The sequence below is a fragment of the Lactuca sativa genome, chromosome 4, assembly GCF_002870075.4.
Source record: "Lactuca sativa cultivar Salinas chromosome 4, Lsat_Salinas_v11, whole genome shotgun sequence".
Taxonomy (NCBI): Eukaryota; Viridiplantae; Streptophyta; class Magnoliopsida; order Asterales; family Asteraceae; genus Lactuca; species Lactuca sativa.
In genome coordinates, this window is record NC_056626.2 from 209,146,312 (window position 1) to 209,166,453 (window position 20,142).

General features: G+C 32.2%; 1 long non-coding RNA gene across 2 annotated transcripts; it reads left to right on the forward strand.

Annotated features, from left to right (window-relative positions):
• Nucleotides 1–8,356: 8,356 nt before the first annotated feature.
• Nucleotides 8,357–10,825, forward strand: LOC122197739 (uncharacterized). Of its 2 annotated transcripts, XR_006191398.2 has the most exons (6): nucleotides 8,357–8,878; nucleotides 9,036–9,116; nucleotides 9,327–9,556; nucleotides 9,690–9,727; nucleotides 9,825–10,085; nucleotides 10,146–10,824. It is a non-coding gene; the product is annotated as an uncharacterized LOC122197739 (long non-coding RNA). The 2 variants fall into 2 exon arrangements; XR_008232201.1 differs by having other exon boundaries at nucleotides 9,327–9,727; nucleotides 10,146–10,825.
• The last annotated feature ends 9,317 nt before the right edge of the window (nucleotides 10,826–20,142 follow it).

Here is a 20,142-nt window from a genome sequence, read left to right on the forward strand (position 1 = left end):
AAATAATGACAAAACTTCATAAATGGTCCATGTGGTAGTGAAAAGACAGAAATACTCTTCATTTAACGGCCAAAAGCTAACGGAGTTAGTGAAAATGACGATTTGTTAAAGGTTTTAAAATCACAGAGACAATCTATGAGGTTTTTATAAATTAGGGACTAAACTTCAGATATTCAAAACCACAAGGACTATTTTTGAAGTTTTGTCTTCTAATTTTAGTATGAATTTGAAGGTAATTTTTTGAGTAAATACTAAATCGCATAGCATTACATTATCAGTTGAATGAAATTAATACGTTATACTAATTATAACCTTTATATATTGCTTTATATCTGATTTTGTTTAATAAATTGTATATCCAAATTCATTTTCCATGATAGTTTATACTAACCCAAATTCTGGAATTCATATTTTGGGACTTATTCATCAACATTGCTTTGTTCGCAAGGAGTAATGAAGACGTAATAAAATCTTTTTCAGCTTCTCTTGGTCAACTATTTCCCGTAATTTATTCTACATCCTGGTCAATCTTCACATAAGAAGACAAAATATATTGAAAATATCGACATATCCTAATGCTTTTCAAAAGGAGAGAATAATGTGTTATACTTGATTTTTGTGAAAAATCCAAGTGAAAGGCTGATGAACCTAATGCGTGTGATGCTGTGTCATAGAACCAAGAAAATAACTTCAGCTCCAAGTCGATACAAACAAAAATACAATTTACATGTGGTTAAATTAAAAAGTTTCGGTATAAGCATATAAAAACACTTAAGATGCGTAAAAACTTAAAGATTACAAAGAGGTGACACAAACAGATGTTCATATAAGCATATAAAAACAAGTTACAAGTGATTAAAAGTTTCAAAAGCCAAATGTGGTGTTTAATACAACTTGAGAACCGAGAAGATATGTCTTACGACAATATGTGATCCGTTTCTACCAACCATCAGAATAAAATGCCATGGAACATGAGGTATATAATGAAAATATGAAAGAATATAAATTCAAAAAAAATCGAGACAAGGGAATTTGTAGATCTATTTTTTATAAGGACTGCATGGCACACAAATTGATTAGATTTTATAAGAAGTATAGTTCGTACAAACAGAAGTAGCTATGAATTAAAAAAAATGTAAAAGGCTTACCATTCAATATCTTTTTGCGTCTTCAGCAGCTTATCAACAACCTGCAGTTCCATAGCTCGTGACTCGTGAGTATCGTTTTTTACTATATCATGTATAACTACAGCATCACCACCAGCATATCACAAACAAACCGTCATTTCCCTACAAACCAAATCAAAACTACAAATGAGGTAGTCATGGATAAATCAAGAAAAATTATTAATGAAAGAAAAAAAAATATTAAAATCTAAAATATAAACACACAAGTACATACCTAACCAACAACATTCATGCTCCATTTCATAAATCTGATTTCACAATAGCTCTGATGCTTTGCAGGTACTCTTTTCACAAAATCAACAACTTAGAAGTGTTAAAAACAATAACAACATCATATATATATATATATATATATATATATATATATATATATATATATATATATATATATATATATATATATATATATATATATATATATAAAGCATCCTTTTTTAGCTTTTCCGTTTCACGCATACTTGCAGAGACCCTTGACATATATATAAGGATTTATTAGGTTTCAAATCAAAAGGATAATATAATGCATGAGTGCATCCTCAACAAATAAACGTTACATGTATAGAGAATGTGAGAACCGATCGAATCTTCTACTTTTTTTTTGCGTCACAAAATGGAAGATTTGAAGCGTGAAGGCATCCTTAATTAACAAACAGAGACTGGAAGTTGAGAGAAATAGGCTTATTCATCTAATGTACAACACATTTGCATCTGCAACAATAAAATGGAGTAAGCAATCTGACTTATTTTGAAGTAGAAATGACAGATTTGTAAATTTGAACGTTTTCTAGAAAGAAAACATGACTCTTAGACAAACAACTTCTTTTATTTCACCGTCGACCATCAAAATCCATGCAACGAACTTTTGCAAAAACACCTCTGCCACATCCCGAGAATACCATCTCCACCTCCCTATTCGCAAAACAAATAACCCACATTCTTCCACACCGACCACCATAGCCGAACCTTTAACAAAACAAAACACAACCGTGAGCAATAGTCGAACACCTTTACTTGAGCCACTATATACCACGACCTCTTTCAGTCGATTCGGGCTTCACCTTTATAACCATTAACAGAAGAAATACCCTTACACCTGAACTCACCAAGCCAAACAGCCGATAACAACCACAACAAATATTCGAAAAAAAAAAAAACATAAACTCATGCTTCTCTTTTGCATACACAAATGGAAATTAATAAAAAAAAAACTAAAACGAATCTAATAATCACATAGAAAACCTAACGGAAGGGATATGATGGAGAATGAAGCAACATGTTGTGAGTAAAGAAACAGGTCCCGACGTCTAGGTTCTAGAGGAGGGGGGTATAAATTGGTTTACACTACAACAAATATACCCTTTAGCGGCGACACTATTAGCGGCGACAAGGGTCTTTACCGGCGACTGTGTCGCCGCTAAAGGTTTGTCACCCGAATCTGCACTTTCCTCCTCTATTGCATCCCAACCGTTCGATGATATATCCAATCCAACGGGTGGGGTGCCTTATCCGGTCTAACCTAATACCGGCGACACAGATGTCGCCGCTAAAGGTTAAAAAATGTCGCCGCTAATAGTCTGCTAAAAATGACGCGGTACCCTTCCCTCCCGTTTGTCGCCGCTATTACTGATTGTCGCCGGTATTGCCCCAAGCGTCGCCGCTAAAGGTGTCGCCGCTATTGGTCATCACAGATAAAAAAAAAACGCACGCAGATAACATCCATTTCTTCATATTCCTTTCTGTTTGCTTCCGATTTCTTTCACCATATCGCTGATTTCTTCTTCAATCTGCTTCTTTCAAGCAAATTTCTCCCCTCATTGTTCCAAGCAAGTGTCTCTAGGTGTGGTTAAAGCTTTGGGATCAATTTCTACCTCCATTTCTTGAAGAAAGGTAAGTTTTATTTTGATGATTTCATTTTTATGTTGTATGAATTTCGATTTGTAGCTTTATGTAGTGATTGAATGATAATAAATTGCTCATATTCTTTATTTTTGGTGGTGTTGTTTTGGATTAGAAGCATTGTTCTAAGCAAGTGGTTAAAGCTTTGGGATCAATTTCTAGGTACCTCCATTTCTTGAAGAAAGGTAAGTTTTTTTTGATAATTTCATTTTTATTTTGTATGAATTTCGATTTGTTCATATAAATTGTTCATATTCTTGTTTTTAGTGGTATTGTTTTGGATTAGAAGCAAGTTATTCGATTTTTTGTTTGTGGTTATTTAATTGGAATTAGTTGTATAGCTTCAAGTTGTATTTATATGTGAAATTATGTGATAATTGTCATATGTGTTAATTGGTTTGTATATTTTGTATTTGTTTGAACATATATGAATTTGGTATATATATTCCAATGTATGTGTGTTTGATGTATATGTGGTATATTAGTAGAAATTATATGTATTTGTTATAAGTAGAATGTTATTGTGTGTATGTGAATGTATGTATGTTTGTTGTAAATGTGATATATGATTGTGAAACTTTTGTATTTGGTAGGATGTTATTTTGTGTGTATTTGGTTTAAATAGGATGTTATTTTGTGTGTATTTGTATTTGGTGTATATGTGGTATATATATGTAAAAATATGTGAATTTCACCTTCTTATGTATTATGTAAAACTATGTGGTTTTGGTATAAGTAGGATGCTATAATTGAAATAAAAAAAAAAATACATTATTTTTATAATTTGAAAAAAGAACACAAAAAAAACTATAAAATTGTTTAAAAACTTATATACGAAAACTAGAAAGCTTCTAGTTTTTACCCAAGCTAACTCCAAATTAATTAACCAATAAGTTATATAGTTAACTTATAATTGGAAAAAAAAACACAAAAAAAATTATAAAATTCTTTAAAAACTTATATACATTTTAATGTCGACGGTAAAAAAAACAACACAACAACATAATACGTATGTAAAAGTATGTGGTTTTCTTATAAGTAGGATGCTATAATTGAAAAAAAAAATACATTATTTTTATAAATTGAAAAAAAAACACAAAAAAAAACTATAAAATTCTTTAAAAACTTATATACAAAAACTAGAAAGCTTCTAGTTTTTACCCAAGGTAACTCCAAATTAATTAACCAATAAGTTATATAGTTAACTTATAATTGGAAAAAAAAACACAAAAAAAATTATAAAATTCTTTAAAAACTTATATACATTTTAATCTCGACGGTAAAAAAACAACACAACAACATAATACGTATGTAAAAATATGTGGTTTTCTTATAAGTAGGATGCTATAATTGAAAAAAAAAATAAAAATACATTATTTTTATAAATTGAAAAAAAAACACAAAAAAAAACTATAAAATTGTTTAAAAACTTATATACAAAAAGTAGAAAGCTTCTAGTTTTTACCCAAGGTAACTCCAAATTAATTAACGAATAAGTTATATAGTTAACTTAAAATTGGAAAAAAAAAACACAAAAAAAATTATAAAATTCTTTAAAAACTTATATACATTTTAATCTCGACGGTAAAAAAACAACACAACAACATAATACGTATGTAAAAGTATGTGGTTTTCTTATAAGTAGGATGCTATAATTGAAAAAAAAAATACATTATTTTTATAATTTGAAAAAAAAACACAAAAAAAAAACTATAAAATTGTTTAAAAACTTATATACAAAAACTAGAAAGCTTCTAGTTTTTACCCAAGGTAACTCCAAATTAATTAACCAATAAGTTATATAGTTTTTAATTTATTTTTTTCATTTTTTTATTACTTAATTTTTATATTATTTTAGATGTAAAAAAAATGTGGACTGAAAAAAAACAATGCTAATTCTGTATACTAAACTCTAAACCCAAAATTATGTTTCAGCAACATCATGTCTATTGATAAAAGCTGGACTACTAATCCATATCGAAACCATCCCGAGTTCCAAGCAGGACTCAAAGCTTTTATGTTTACCATGGCTGCTGTCATGGGTCGTGGACATGGGGGAGACGGAGCTGAGGACCCACCTTTCCCAGGTGGTAGAGGTCCTGGCCAGCACGAGCTGGACGGTAAGTCTTATCATGAATTTTTATTTACTATTTTTGTTCAATTATCATAAATTAGATGTCGTTTCTAATAATTTTTAATTACATTTGTAGTTGAGGGACGTGCCCGAAGGAAAGCTCGAGGAAAAGCAAAAAATATAAAGCTTGAAAAAGCAATCTTGCAGAACCAGGGGAAACCAATACCCATGCAATTTGATAGGGATATCACATTTAATCCCGTAGGAGAGGCGGGAGACATGTTTTCCCGAGAAGTTGGGAAAACAATGTGGCAGATGGTCCCTTTCGACAAATGGAGTTGGAAAAGAGTTTCCCCTGATATAAAGGACACTGTATTACAACATTTAGCGGTAATTATTTATTTAAATATATTTTATAGGTTTAACTATAATTGTTTCTTACTTGGTTAACTTTTTTTTTTTTTTTTTATTGTAGACAAAGTTTGATCTCAATCAAATGTACCAGGATGCACAAGCTACTTTATTGACAGAGAGTTTTCAAGCAGCCTTGTTAAGAGGTTTTCGAGAGCGTAAAGCCGACGCTAAAGAATATTTCAAGATGGTCGGAGGGTATGAAGATATCCCGAGAGCATTGGCAAATCCTCCGGATGGTATGCTTGTTGATAACTGGGAGAAGACAGTTGAGTATTTTCAAACTGAAGAACACAAAATTGCTTCAGAAAGGAACAAAAAAATCCGTGAAAAGCAAACAATTGTGAATCGTGGGGGTTCGAGCTCGTATAGCAGTACTTGCTATAAGAAGGTACCGTACGATACATGTAATTATTTATTTAAAATATAATCTAATTTTTAAACTTAAACAGAACCTTAAGAGAGTGGAAACATTTCGCAAAGCTCATACCGATAAGAATGGTGTATTTGTTACTGCTGAATCGGAACAACAATATGTAAGTATTTAATTATAATTTTATCATATATTTAAATGTTTATTTATACTTAATTGTTACTCACCTTTGGGAGTTACAGAATCGGTTAGTTGAAGAGCTACTAGAACAAACTCAAGGTGAAAGTGAGTTTACGCCAACTCAAGAAAGAGCTACGTTCGAGAAAGTATTAGGAGAGCGACGTGGCCACATTAGAGGCATTGGCCGCAAACCTTCTGGTCTCCCGACGATTCCACAGCCTTCGCAACCATCACAACCACCATCACAACCATCACAGGTAAAATAGCAATCTACTTTAGCATCGTAAAATGCATGTTGATTTGGTAGTTTGGTGATTATTTGCTAAAAAGTTTGGTAATTTGGTTTTCTATCTTACTTTAAAAATAACAATGTATTTTGATAGTTTTTGTTTATGTTTGACAATCTAACTTATAAGTTTATATATATTCTTATTAATTATGTAGTTGGAAAATCTTCGTGCAATGCTCGCCGACCCGGCATGTAGGGATGAGCTTTATTCGTTTTTTCAATCCCAAAAAAATAAAGGGAACGATGGGAACGACGATGAGGGTATGTAAGAATGGGTTTTATTTGCATATGTTGTCTCGTTTTGCTACTTGGTAGATTGTAAAAATTTTGTTGTTTTGCTACTCGGATAGTATGACTTTTGATATTTAATTGTATTTTGGATGTTTGTTTGACACTATTATGTTTGATATTTAATAGGATGTTTGTTTTGTAATTAGCGTCGACACTATTGGTTTTGATATTTAATCGAATATTGTTATTACCGGCGACACTTTTACCTGCGATATTATCACCGGCAACGAAAATCATTTTTTTTAAAAAAAAAATTGAAAAAATATTACCGGCGACGCTTTTATCGGCGACAGAGCTCATTACCGGCGACACTTTTACCGGCGACAAATGTCATTCCCGGCGACAACATTATTAGCGGCGACAATACTCATTAGCGGCGACATACTAATAGCGGCGACTATTATCATTAGCGGCGACAAACTGATCAATAGCGACGAGGCAGTAGCGGCGACTTATTACCGGCGACGCGTCGCCGCTATTATCAGTACCGGCGACTTTTGGGACTTTTACCGGCGACTTTTGTCGCCGGTAATGGCCTTTTTCCTTGTGGTGTTAGGAGAGAGAGGTTATATTTCAAAATTACTTGAATTCACATGAGAGAATGAAGGAGACGTTGAGTATTTATTTGGATGAAAAAGATCTGGTCAAAACCTTGGAAGAGAAGATTTATAAGAGTTTGTTTAAAATTTAATATTATTTTATTAGTGATTAGTTGTACAATTAGCTTAATGATTTGGACGTCTTAAAAAACATATTATTTTTTTTATTTAATCTATATTTAGAAATAGTAAGATTTGTTTTATAAGATACTAAAGATATATATATATATATATATATATATATATATATATATATATATATATATATATATATATATATATATATATATATATATATATTTTAAATATCAAATTTTCTATTAAATTTTTTATAATCAGCTATGAAAATAAAATGATATGTATTAAAAAAATATTTTAAAAGAAATGAAAACTATAATGTTTGTTCTATTAAATTGTGAATATGACCAGAAAATGTTGAGAAATTGATTTTAGTCCGACGGTGGTCCAACAGCGATTCGGCAGCGGTCTAACGGTGGTTCCACGGCTGTTCAACAACAAGTGACAACTAGTTGTAAAATAGAGAATGAAAAAATTTGTTTATTATAGAATTAATGTTTGATTTGTCTAAAATATCATTAATAAAAACATTTTAAGAACCTAAGAACCATCTTTTAAAATGTTTTTATTAATGACATTTTAGACAAATCAGACATTAATTATATATATATATATATATATATATATATATATATATATATATATATATATATATATATATATATATATATATATATTACCTCATAAAGCATCTTTGGACAAACGTTCAAAATGAAGTCGTATAAAGCATCTTTGGACAAACGTTCAAAATGAAGTCGTACAAGGCCATAATGCAATATTTACAACCATTTTATGCATCGACAAACCATGGATATTGGTTTGATCAATATTTGAAAAAGTCAAAGAACTGTGCGTATTGTTTCACATCTCTATTGCCATATCTTGACCTGGCCTTTTAGTTATCCCAAATTTATCGCTTTTTCAAATGACATCTGTTATGAATTCAACACCATAAATTGATGCTCCTTTCTCAATTTACATAAGTTGAAAACCCCTAATCGATTTCTAGCCCAGCCGCTCTTCCAGATCCACACCGTTTCTTCCATTAAATCTCTATCGCTCATATGGTGTAATTTGGTGAACAATTTCCTATTTCTAGACGTCCCGTCCAACAACCTTCCAACTATGTCTCCGGTTCTTTAGCCTTATAATGCTACTCACATATTTGATGCATTTGTCTTATGGATCTGTTCACAGTTTTTCCCCCACCATCAAACACTTTGTATCCTTCCGCTTATCACCACGACGAACTGCCACAAATAATATCACCTTCTCCCCCACCATGACCTCACACATTGGACAATACCTCTCTTAACTCTATATCCGCTACTAAAACCCTAATCCTTCCCACAAGCCAAACACTTGACGTCGCTGCTCATTCACCTTTATCTCTCTCTGAAACTTCATGGCTGCTATTCCTATCTACCACCAAGGCTGATTGAACGACGAGTTAGAGTTTTTATCATCTAATGAGCAGTCAGCTTTTACTAAAATTTTAAGGTTACAATTTGGATTTTATATGTGATTTTTTTTATATATTCATCCATATTATTCTAAGATTCGAAGAAAGCTAGGTTTTAATGGTACAAGATTTGATTTGAATAAATCTACGATTTGATGTTTTCAAGTGTTTGTTTATGTTTCATCTGATGAACAGTCAACCATTGCCACCATCTACTATGGTCACCATGTTATTCACCATACCAAGCAACCATCACGTACTACCTTCACCCTAAAGGTATAATCCCTTCTATTATTCTTTCTTTATCTCTCTCTCTCTCTCTCTCTCTCTCTCTCTCTCTCTCTCTATCTATCTATCTATCTTTGTGTATGTGTGTGTTTGTATCTCTTTGTTTCCAATCTATTCTCGTCCTCTTAACCTCAATAGTGAGTTCTGGGGTATGACAATACTCTAACAAGAAGCGAATCTATTTTCATTTGTGTGTAGGAAGCATATCTCAGAGGTTCAATTTAATCTCAAGCGTTACACTCCTGAATATCTAGAAGAAATCCTTTATCACGTTCGAAATCCACATATTACTAAGTCTATTTGTTGATTTTTCTTTCAAATCTCAACTATGTTTTTTTTGTGGTTCGAAAAATGATTTTCAGATCTGGATGAAAATCAACTTAAAGGGAACAAAAAGGGTTTGAATAAGTTTTAGCAAATTGCATTAGGTAGCAAGCTATTACTTTTCCATCTTCACATATGTTTCTTTTATATATTTTGGTTTATAGTAATGAAACCAATTTTAAAGAATGTGTTTTCCGTTTATAATAGTTCTTATGGACCTTTTGACTTTTGTTGCAGGTTTTTGAGTCCTCCACCTACAAACATGAACATAACTGGTAAGGTCTACAAGAAAAACATTGATTTTTTTTTGTTTAAATTTGGTTTTTGGGTTCTCCTATAAGAGCATGAATAATTTTGGTTTTATCTTTGTAGATTTTAATTTTTCTGTGCAGATTTGGGCATTTCTTTACTGATATGCAACCATGAGGCTTAATGTAATTAGGTATACAATTTTTTGTTTTATTTATATTTTGTAGTCTAAGATTAGCTTTGTTTTATGGAAAAATGGGTTCATTTTAGGTTCAGATCTATTTTATAGTAATTATTAGTTGTAGATATGTTTTAAGATAAACTTTCTTCAATTTGGTCCTTTTTTACGAGGTTTCAAAGGTGTAGTTGTTAGATGTGGTTCAAGTGAAGGCTATTAATCTTGGTAATGAAAAAGATTGTATCTGAGCATCAGATGTGGTTCAGGTGAAGGCTATTAATCTTGCCTGAATTTGCAACTTTGATATTTGAATTTATTAGCATACACGTGAACATACATCAAAAGATTGTATCTGAGCATCAGATTGTGGATCCAACTTTGTTTTTGCAGAAGACCCACAAGATAAAAAGGTACTTTGGAAAGTTAGTTTACCTCTTTAATCTTTTTGATTTAAAAAAAAATAGTATCTTAAAAGTTTCTTTTTTGCCCCTTTGTCTTTCTAGATAAGGAAAAATGCTCTGTATGCCTTCTTTGCAATGTCACATGGTTTTGAAGCAATGCCAACAGTTAATTTCAATACACTTCCTGTCAATAAGAAATCAACAACTATTTATTTTTTAGTGCTTGATTATGTATGCAATTCTCATATCATGACTTATAAACAGAGACAAATTGGATATTCTATTTGTGATTATGACAACTTTGCCCCTACAAGATCACATTGCAGGTTCTGAATTTCATAGTTATGTTTGATTATATTGATGATCGCATGCTGAAGATACTTTGTTCCATCATAAATCACTTGGCCTGCTACTGCCATGGACATGGACACTTCATATTATCATCATAGTTACCCTTGGTTTTTTACTTTAAGTTTTAAATCTCCCAATTCTTTCATATTTCCTTGTTTTTTGTTAATTACCTAACAATATTCACGTTGATCATTTTGTCTTGGTAAGAAATTTAAGTATTTTTATCATTCTAAAATGCATCGTTTTATTCTATATTTAGGTTATGGATATAATTATCATTGTAGTAATTTTTCCCTAGTGTACATAGAAATAAGTTAGTTGTGCTTCTTTAGAGTCATTTTGGATAAATTGCTCCTAAGGTGCAAGTTCCTTTTATTTTGTAATGTGAATATTATTAATTTATTCAATGTACGACTTTCATTTAAAAACAACAATTTCTCTATTTTGTCATATTAAAAAATTTCTTAGAAGAAATAACAGTATATCTTTCGGTTCATTCAATATTTTAATAGTAGTCGGGAGTTCTATACCATGATGTATTCTTTATAAGTGATTTTTAAAAGTTTCTTATAAGTTATTGGAAGTTTCAACCGTGATAAAAGTATGGTTGTTTTTTTATGTCTTATTTTTAATATGATATGACACGTTTCCTAAAGTTAACCCAACATTGAATTGAAACTAATCATTGTCCTCTCTAGAAACTAATTTCTAAAATAAACTATTCACCACCCGTCGCTTAGCGCGGATAAACGGCTAGCATATATATATATATATATATATATATATATATATATATATATATATATATATATGGTTACTTGTTAATTATGGTTCTCTATTGAACCTCACCATATATATATATATATATATATATATATATATATATATATATATATATATATATATATATATGGTGAAGTTCAATAGAGAACCATAATTAACAAGATACCAAGGAACCAATCATGAGCGTCGGAAATCATAATGATCAACGACCAAGGGAAAAGATGTACACTTTTACATTGGACGCACACACACCGCATTTTACCAAAAAATCCACCTCTTACCAAAAAACCTCACCTCTTATTTCGTTTAAAATTTTTTTTATGCCGTTCTTCTTGATTTTTTTGTCCTTTTTCCATAGATATCCATTTGATATCTAAAAAACAAAATTTTTTTTCGAAAAAAACACACTTCATTTTGTTACTTTTTTCAATATTTAAGTTTATTTTTATAAAAAAACTAATTATACCAAAAATATTAAATTTTTGTGCTCTATGACTAAACATCCGACTAAAAAAAACCTTAATTAGTGTAGATTCACACTGTGAATCTAAAATGTAAATATTTCAATTTTTAAAATTCACAATGTGAAAAAGCTCGATCAGTTCATATTCACATTGTGAATCTGACTTACTATTATGCACGCCGTGAATCTGGGAAGGTTCACAACGTGAATCTGAACAGGTTCACAACGTCAATCTGAACAGGTTCACAATATGAATCTGAACTGAAATATCGATTTTTTTAACATCAATATGAATTTATGTTTAAAGAGTACCAAAAAGTATGAATTTTGATATATTTATTAATTTTTTTTCTATAAAATAGTCCTATTTTTCAAAAACCAAAGAAAATGAAACGGGTATTTTGAAAAAAAAAATTATATATCAATATTGATCTCTATGAAAAGAAGACGAAAAATTACGAACAATGGTATATTCGTTCTTTTTTTGATAAAAAACATGGCCTTAAAATAAAATAAACTAAAAATAATGAAGTGTATTTTGTTATAATCCGGTGCATTTGCGTCCATTGTAAAAGTCTACAACCATTTCTTTTGTCATTAATCGCTTTAAATTTCGACGATTTGGATTGGTTACGTAGTTCCTTTATTAATAATGGTTTCCAATTGAACTTTATATATATATATATATATATATTAATGGTTGCATATCTCACATTAATGACATTGACTTAAATAAATTAAAAACATATTCAAGCTATTTCCATAGTGTATTTATTTATTTACCAATTTTTTGTATTAAGGTTTGGTTAAAATAAAAGTTGTTAAAATTGATATTATATGTAGATAATATTTTTAATTATAATCATTTCTTTTACTTTATAATACCGCGACTTTAAGAGTAGATAAGGATTAAAAGGTAATACCTATTTGAATTTGTTAAGGTTCGAAGGAGAGGAAGACTTTTGAAATTATTAGGTAGACTGGATTTTTTAGAAAGGTCGTGTGATTAATTTTTGAATATGATATCTTGAATTTATGAATAGGTTACATGAAATCCAGATTATGAGGATAACTTTTTAATGACCAATTTCATATCAAGGCACCGGTATGAGACGACGAATTATGATTTATATAATTCATATTTTTATAGTTACCGAGCATTAGATCATTTAGTATCAAATGTTTATTTTATCCATAGTTCATGACAATTTTAACATAACTATCAAAAAATATTATTTGAAAATAATATTTTAGAAAATACTTTTGTTAGTAAAATGAAATCATGGACATGAATAAGGTATGACGATCAACGAGACCCCCATAGAGCTCTATGGGAGCTCTTGAATCCCGCTAAGGGTGATACCCCTAGGGTTCAGCAAGAGGGCACAACCCTTCGTCGGAAACCACCACGACCACATATATCCCTCACAATATTTCTTTCGCTAGCTAGCTCTCTATCTCTCATCGTTGTAGAGTAGCAGACCAAGAGCGGGAAACATCTTCATTTCTTTTGGGTGGGTTGGAGTATATGAGACGTGTTGAAGTCGTTTCAGCTACGGGATTTCATTAGGCTACTCGACGAGTTGAGTAGTCTCAACTCGGCGAGTTGACCGCTTAGGAGGAAACCCTAATTTTAGGGTTTTTCACCCTATTAAAACACCTTAAGTCCTCGGTGTTGGCCTCATTTCCAGCCTCCAAAGTCCCTAACCCTAATCTCGAAACCATAAATCCTTTTTGAGTGTTGTGATCCCTTTGAGAGTGTATTTTGTTGTGTTTGAAGCCATTGGAAGAAGGGGAAGCTTGATGCAAGGTGGTGATTCAAGTTGGGGCCTTCAAGATCATGATTCTTTGCTTCATTTCCAACATATTTCTGATATAAAGTTCTAACCTTGCTCAATGTTTGATAAGATCTCTTTTTGGGTTAGTTTTGAGGCTTTTAGCCATGTTTTGGTGGTTGGTGGGGTTGAAGGTTGTCCCAAGTGCTATTCTTCTAGATCCGTGGTCCATTTGAGCTCTTTTGGCATAAAGGTGCCAACTTTATGGTCTTAAGGGCTCCATGCATGCATTAAGTCCATCTTATGGCTTCTTTTGAACATTTGAGTCTCTTCCAAGCATATTTGAGAGTAAAGTTGGAAAATTTACATGTGTTTGTAGCCTTTAAGGACCATATATGTATTTTGGGGCCATGTCTTAGTGAATAAGTGCTTATTGTTAAAGCCTTAACCTTTTAAGCTTAGGGTTTGGGTTCTATAGCCAATAGGATAGTTCTTAAGGGTAAAGTTGGAAACTTTACCCTTCTAGTCGATATTTTAGTCCAGATCTGAGTGGTGGACCTTTTTGTTTCGAGAATGGTGACTTAATGGATTAAGAGGTATGTTTCCTGAAGAACACAACGGGTTCATAGGTTAACTCGGCATGTTGGATCGACTTTTCCCGATTCAGCTGGCTAAAGGGAAACTCAGCGAGTTGGACCGGCTTTTCACGATTCTATTGATTAATGAGGTGACTCGGCGAGTTGAGTCAAATTGAAACATTGACTTTGACTTTGACCAAGTTTGACCTTTATGGGGTTTTGAAATATTGATCGGTATCTAAGGGATTGTTTCTATTTAAGGGTTGAGTAGAGTTGATTTCCGGGGCCAGGATTTATCTAGTTATCATTCAGCATTTGAGGTCGAAGGCACCAAGGCCGACCCATGTTTATATTATGTTGTTAGTATGCTAGTTATATTTGTGACTCTTCCATGTGCTGTGTTTATCTGTTTTCCGTGTTAAGGCTCGATGTTGGGCAGGGCCTGATGGATATCTATATGCTATGTATCTTTATGATTATTGCATTTGTATGTGTTTATTATGATATATATATATATATATATATATATATATATATATATATATATATATATATATATTATTGTATGTTGGGCAGGGCCCGGTCTACCGAGCTCAGCTTGATCTCGGGCAGGGCTCGATGCCAGGCGAAACCTAATACCAGACAGGGTCCTAAGCCGGGCATGGCCCACTATATGTTATTGTATGATTGGTATGTGGTATTCTGGGGTAACTCAGTAGATTTGTCCTTACGGTTTTCAGTTTATGTTTCAGGTACTTCTGGTTCCAAGGGGAAGAGCTCGGGATGACTGCATCGCACATACCATTAGGATTTTGTTATGATGTTTTACTCTGATTTATAAAAAATTGATACACTGTTTATTTCAAATGTTTGTATGATATGGGAAATTACTATTTTATCTATTATTTAAATGGAAAAATTTTGGGATCATATTTTTGGATGTTTTAGTAGGGCCTTGGGGAAGAAGGGTTTTTGTCTTTTCAAATGTGGGTGTTATGGTTTCAGTGTTCCAAGGGTTTGATGGTGTGTTCGGAGTCCGAGCGTATAGTCGTAATTTGATAACTCGGTCCTTTATGTATTTTAGGTTTTGATTCGGGAAGTTTTAAGCTATGGTGTATTGTTAAAAGCTTAGGGCTTCTCGGCACCTTGCCATGGATATAAAGTTTGTTGGAAACAGACTTATAACGAAGAAGATATGGCAGTTTGAAGTTTTTTAAAGTTTGGCCCTTGGTGGAAAAAGCTGGCTATTAGTCCCTAATGCGTCGCTAAGGAATGTCTGGGAGGGCCAGGTACGCCCCGCGTAATGGGCAGAGTGCCAAACTCTACTTTCAGGTTTTGGGCACTATATATACATCATTATAACCTCAAGACTCTCTCCTTTATCAGCCTCCATTGTTCTAAAACCCTAATTTTGAACCCTAGCCTCCTCCAAGAGTGTTGTGAGCTTATTGTATGAATATTTGGTGGGTTATAGTGAATATTCAAGAGGTGGACACCTTTATTCTCCTTGAAAAGCAACTTCCAGACACAATCAATAGCGATGAAGTAAGAATGTGGGGAAAGAGTTGAACTCGGGAAAGGATGAATGATACATGAGGTTGGAGGTTGTGGAACCGTCCATCGACGAAGGAACATGGAGATGCAATTAAATTGTGGAGATGGAAGATACTTGATTTCTCTCAACTTCGAGTAATATAGATCTATTTGATTTTGGCCAAGATTAACGCATAAAATGTTTGTACAGTACGCCGAGGATGAAGAAAACCATAAGACGATATATATATATATATATATATATATATATATATATATATATATATATATATATATATATATATATATATATATATATATATATATATATATATATCTCTTTTGTTTTCACGATTCATTTTTATTCTTCTAATTTCGTTTTTGATGTTTTATTTGTCATAATTCGTTTTTATAACTTCAATGTTATTGTATTTTTGCATTTTTTTTCCGCAACCTATGTTTACAACTTTACTTTTTTTACTTTAGTTTCATGTTTTTTTTTTCAAAATTCATTTTTACGACTTCATTTTTTTTTCTCTTTTTATATATTTTTTCATAATATGTTTTTAGAGCTTCATATATTTCTTTTGCCAATTAGATGTCAATACTAAACTAGATAATTATTAACCTAAGTGATAATTCTAGAATTATTTGTTTATCACGCATCTAGTAACGTTTTATAATTAGAAACTTTATTATATGAAGGTTTACCTGTTACAACTGTAACAACACTCGATATATGTTTCACAAACAAAAAAATCATCATTATTGTCTTGTTTTGTTGGTTTTTCTCTGGTTCTAAATTATCTGTTTTGTTTGATTATTGGCGTTATGGATCCAAATATCTTTCAATTCTCTTTAGTCAATCTGTATCCAACTCGATAACAAGAACTCTTCATATTGTAAGTTATGCAATGATGATTTTTAGAAACATATGTGATGTATTGTTATTGGTGTAATAGGTAAACCGTCAGATGAGAAAGGTGTTAATCATGCAATGTTATTGGATGCGTGAGAAATTAATAATTCTAGGATTACCATATGTGTTAATAATTATGTAGTTTAGTCAATTACATCTAATTGGCGAAGCAAAAATAAGAATTTCTAAAAACATTTTGTCGAAAAACATATAAAAACAAATAAAAAAAGTTGTAAAATGGATTTTGAAAAAAAAAGTACATGAAAACAAAGTAAAAAAATTAAGTTGTAAAAATAGATTATAAAAACATGAAAAATGTGACCACTGGAAAATTTTCGATTAAGCAAGGTTTAACATGTAGCTATGTATAAGTACAACCACAAATGTAACCTTGTTGCAATAAAAAATTGAAAGCCAAAAGGGCATTATTTGTATAAGTATATATGTATGTATATATATGCATACTTAGAAAATCATGTTTGTAGTAAACACTTAAAGGTCAAGCAAAGCCAAATAATTGGAACATAAATCCTTAAGTTAAAACATTTCTTTATGGTTTTGGCCTAGTACCCCACCCACTTTGAGATTCCGGCTATAAGGAGGCCGAAATCCCCAACCTAGAACATCCTAGGTGGAAAACACCTAAGATCCAACCCACTAAGACTGAAATCAATATTGTGGAGGGATTAGGACGGAAATCACCAAGGGTACCAAGTGATTTCGGTCATGCGATGGCCGAAATCACCCATTTCATCTTTCCTAAGGTGATTTCTGTGGTGATAAAGCGATAAGGAAGTTGACTTCATTGATTGGATACTTCAACAGTTTCCCATGTAATTTAATATCCAACATATAACCAAGTAAATACCCAATAAATTACCAAGTAAACATCCCATCCTAGTACTTCTTTCATTAAGGTCGAAGTCACCCTTGAATAATCCACCATTTCCACTTCCAATAACTCCATTTCTCTAAAGAAATCTCCATTCTCTCTCAAGGAAAATTTAGCACCAAGCCTCTAAGGATCAATTCTCCAAGCTTTTTCTTAGTATTTTGGTAAGCACTCCTTGTTGATCTAGTGTTTTATTACTCGCTCTTGATAGTTTCATATTATTTACACATTATTATGTGTTCAAACCCTTAGGGTAACATCACTTGTAAAGAGTTCATCAACCCCATTCAAGAGTTTAGGTTTGGAAATCTTCACACAATCTCCTCAAACAACTCACGAAACCACTTAAGGTGAGTTCATACCCCCATATTTTCTAGCTTTTCCATGTTTTAGGGGGGAATACAAGTGAACTTTTGTTTATCATAAAAGTATTTGCATGTTTCATCCTTATGTTAAAGTATAAGCCATTATTTGCACAAGATGTGGTTTCCACTAGCTTTTGTACAAATATTTGTGATGTATTAGTTTTCATGTGCAAAACTAACAAGAAAAAATCTATGTTATAAAAATCATGAGAAAAAATTATGATTTGCAAAAACTATAAGGTTTTTGGAAACTTTTTACCAAAATATAGTCTTTCTAACAAAAAGGGGTATATTCTAGTTATTTCACTATTCTGTGGGTTACAACCCAAAAATATGATGTTGAACTTACACTTTGAAACTAGACTAAATATTTACTATGTGTTTATATAAATGTTTATATAAATGTTCTTGACAAACAGACATGATAAACTATAATTGGTATAGTTTGGGAGTTACAAACACTACACTATCACTACAGAAGAAATAAATAATTATTAAAGATATAATTATTTTACTTACAAGATAACGAATTTTCAGTACAATAGACGTAAACCAATTGATGCAGACTTGTGAGACACTACTTCATTGTACCTACCAGAGTACCCACTAAAGTCTTGAATTATAACCAGAGTCTCTTGTAGGGAGAGCGTGACACTTATGTATAGATATATACGAGATTGACAACCATGCACCTAAACTGTTAACTGCAGTTAGACAGACAGGTCTAGGGTGACAAATGTCGTAACAGTTCTGACGCCTAAAGAATGTCGTTCAGGCCACTAGTCGTATTAGTATGGCTATAATAACTCACATAGAGTATCGACAACACATCTGGTTTACGGGATAAACATACATTCAAATAGTTTTATATAATGATAAAATTACATAACACTATTTTTCAGTACAATATTTCTTACATTATTAGTCTTTGGATTGAGACTTACAGTTCATTTATAAAAAAATATTGGATTTTCTAGAAGTATACACTATCATTTTACATGAAATAGTTACAAACTCCTTCGCATACAAAAACGCTTATAAACTCACCAACGTAATTGTTGACACTTTTCAAAATCACTTGTATTCTCAGGAAACCAGTAAATAGGTAACCACAAGGGTTTTTGGTGGATTGGACGTCGTTGCATCACGTTATTCATTTTTCCATATGCAATTGATATTATGTAAACAATATTTTTGAGTACATTGTAAACATATTATTTTTATGTAATGGTTGAAATGCTTGATCTCTATTATTCCATTGTTATGATATTGTACATGAAGGCATCCGCCCCCAGAGGTTTCCGCCGTTGAGGCCATAGATGCACGCACTCGACTACCGGAGCTGGACTATCCCCGGACATGTCACCTCATTGACAATCTGGATCAGGACCTTACCATCGCTCGAGTGGAAGTGAGAGAGTACTAGGAGAGGTACTCGGTTCTCGAGGAGAGAGTGATTGCAGCTGAGCGTCGGATAGCAGAGTTACAGGGCGCCTCGACTTCATCCTCTGGCTCACAGAAGACTACCCGCCATGAGTAGGGCAAGTACTACTCATACCTTGTTTTTATTTCCGAGTAAGCGTTAGAACTACTCTTTAATGTATACCTTCTTAAAGGTCAAATTTTCAAAACTATGTACTAGAACCATATTATCAATGAAATGGCTATGCATTTTTATTTCATTAGATGTTGCTCTTTGTCATGCAAATTGTTTAGTTGTTATGGTAAATTTCATTTCTGAATTGCTTGAAAATTTCAATAACAACTAGAATTCATACACATAGATAAACTAGACATTTCATTGCGATAATGGCCGATTCATAACTCTTCTTGGAAACTTATCGTCATTCAACCTTTAAAATTTATAGCAAAAGAATGCCACAAAGGAGGTCAAACAGGCGCAAGAACAACACACCAACATCCCCACCACCGTCACCACCTCCACAAATAGATTTTGCTGTGTTCCAGGCTGCCGTAACAGCCGGCGTGGCTGCCGCTGTAGCCCAAATCAGCAACAACACCAATGAAAGCGGAAATGGGACTAACAGTTCCAATCATGGAGAAAACCATGGGCACCTACAGATGTGCTCATACAAGGATTTCATGAACTGCAAACCTAGAACCTAACATGGCGACGACAGGGTCGTTACTCTGACAATATGGTTTGAAAATACCGAGTCCATCTTCGAGATCCGCGCCTTTC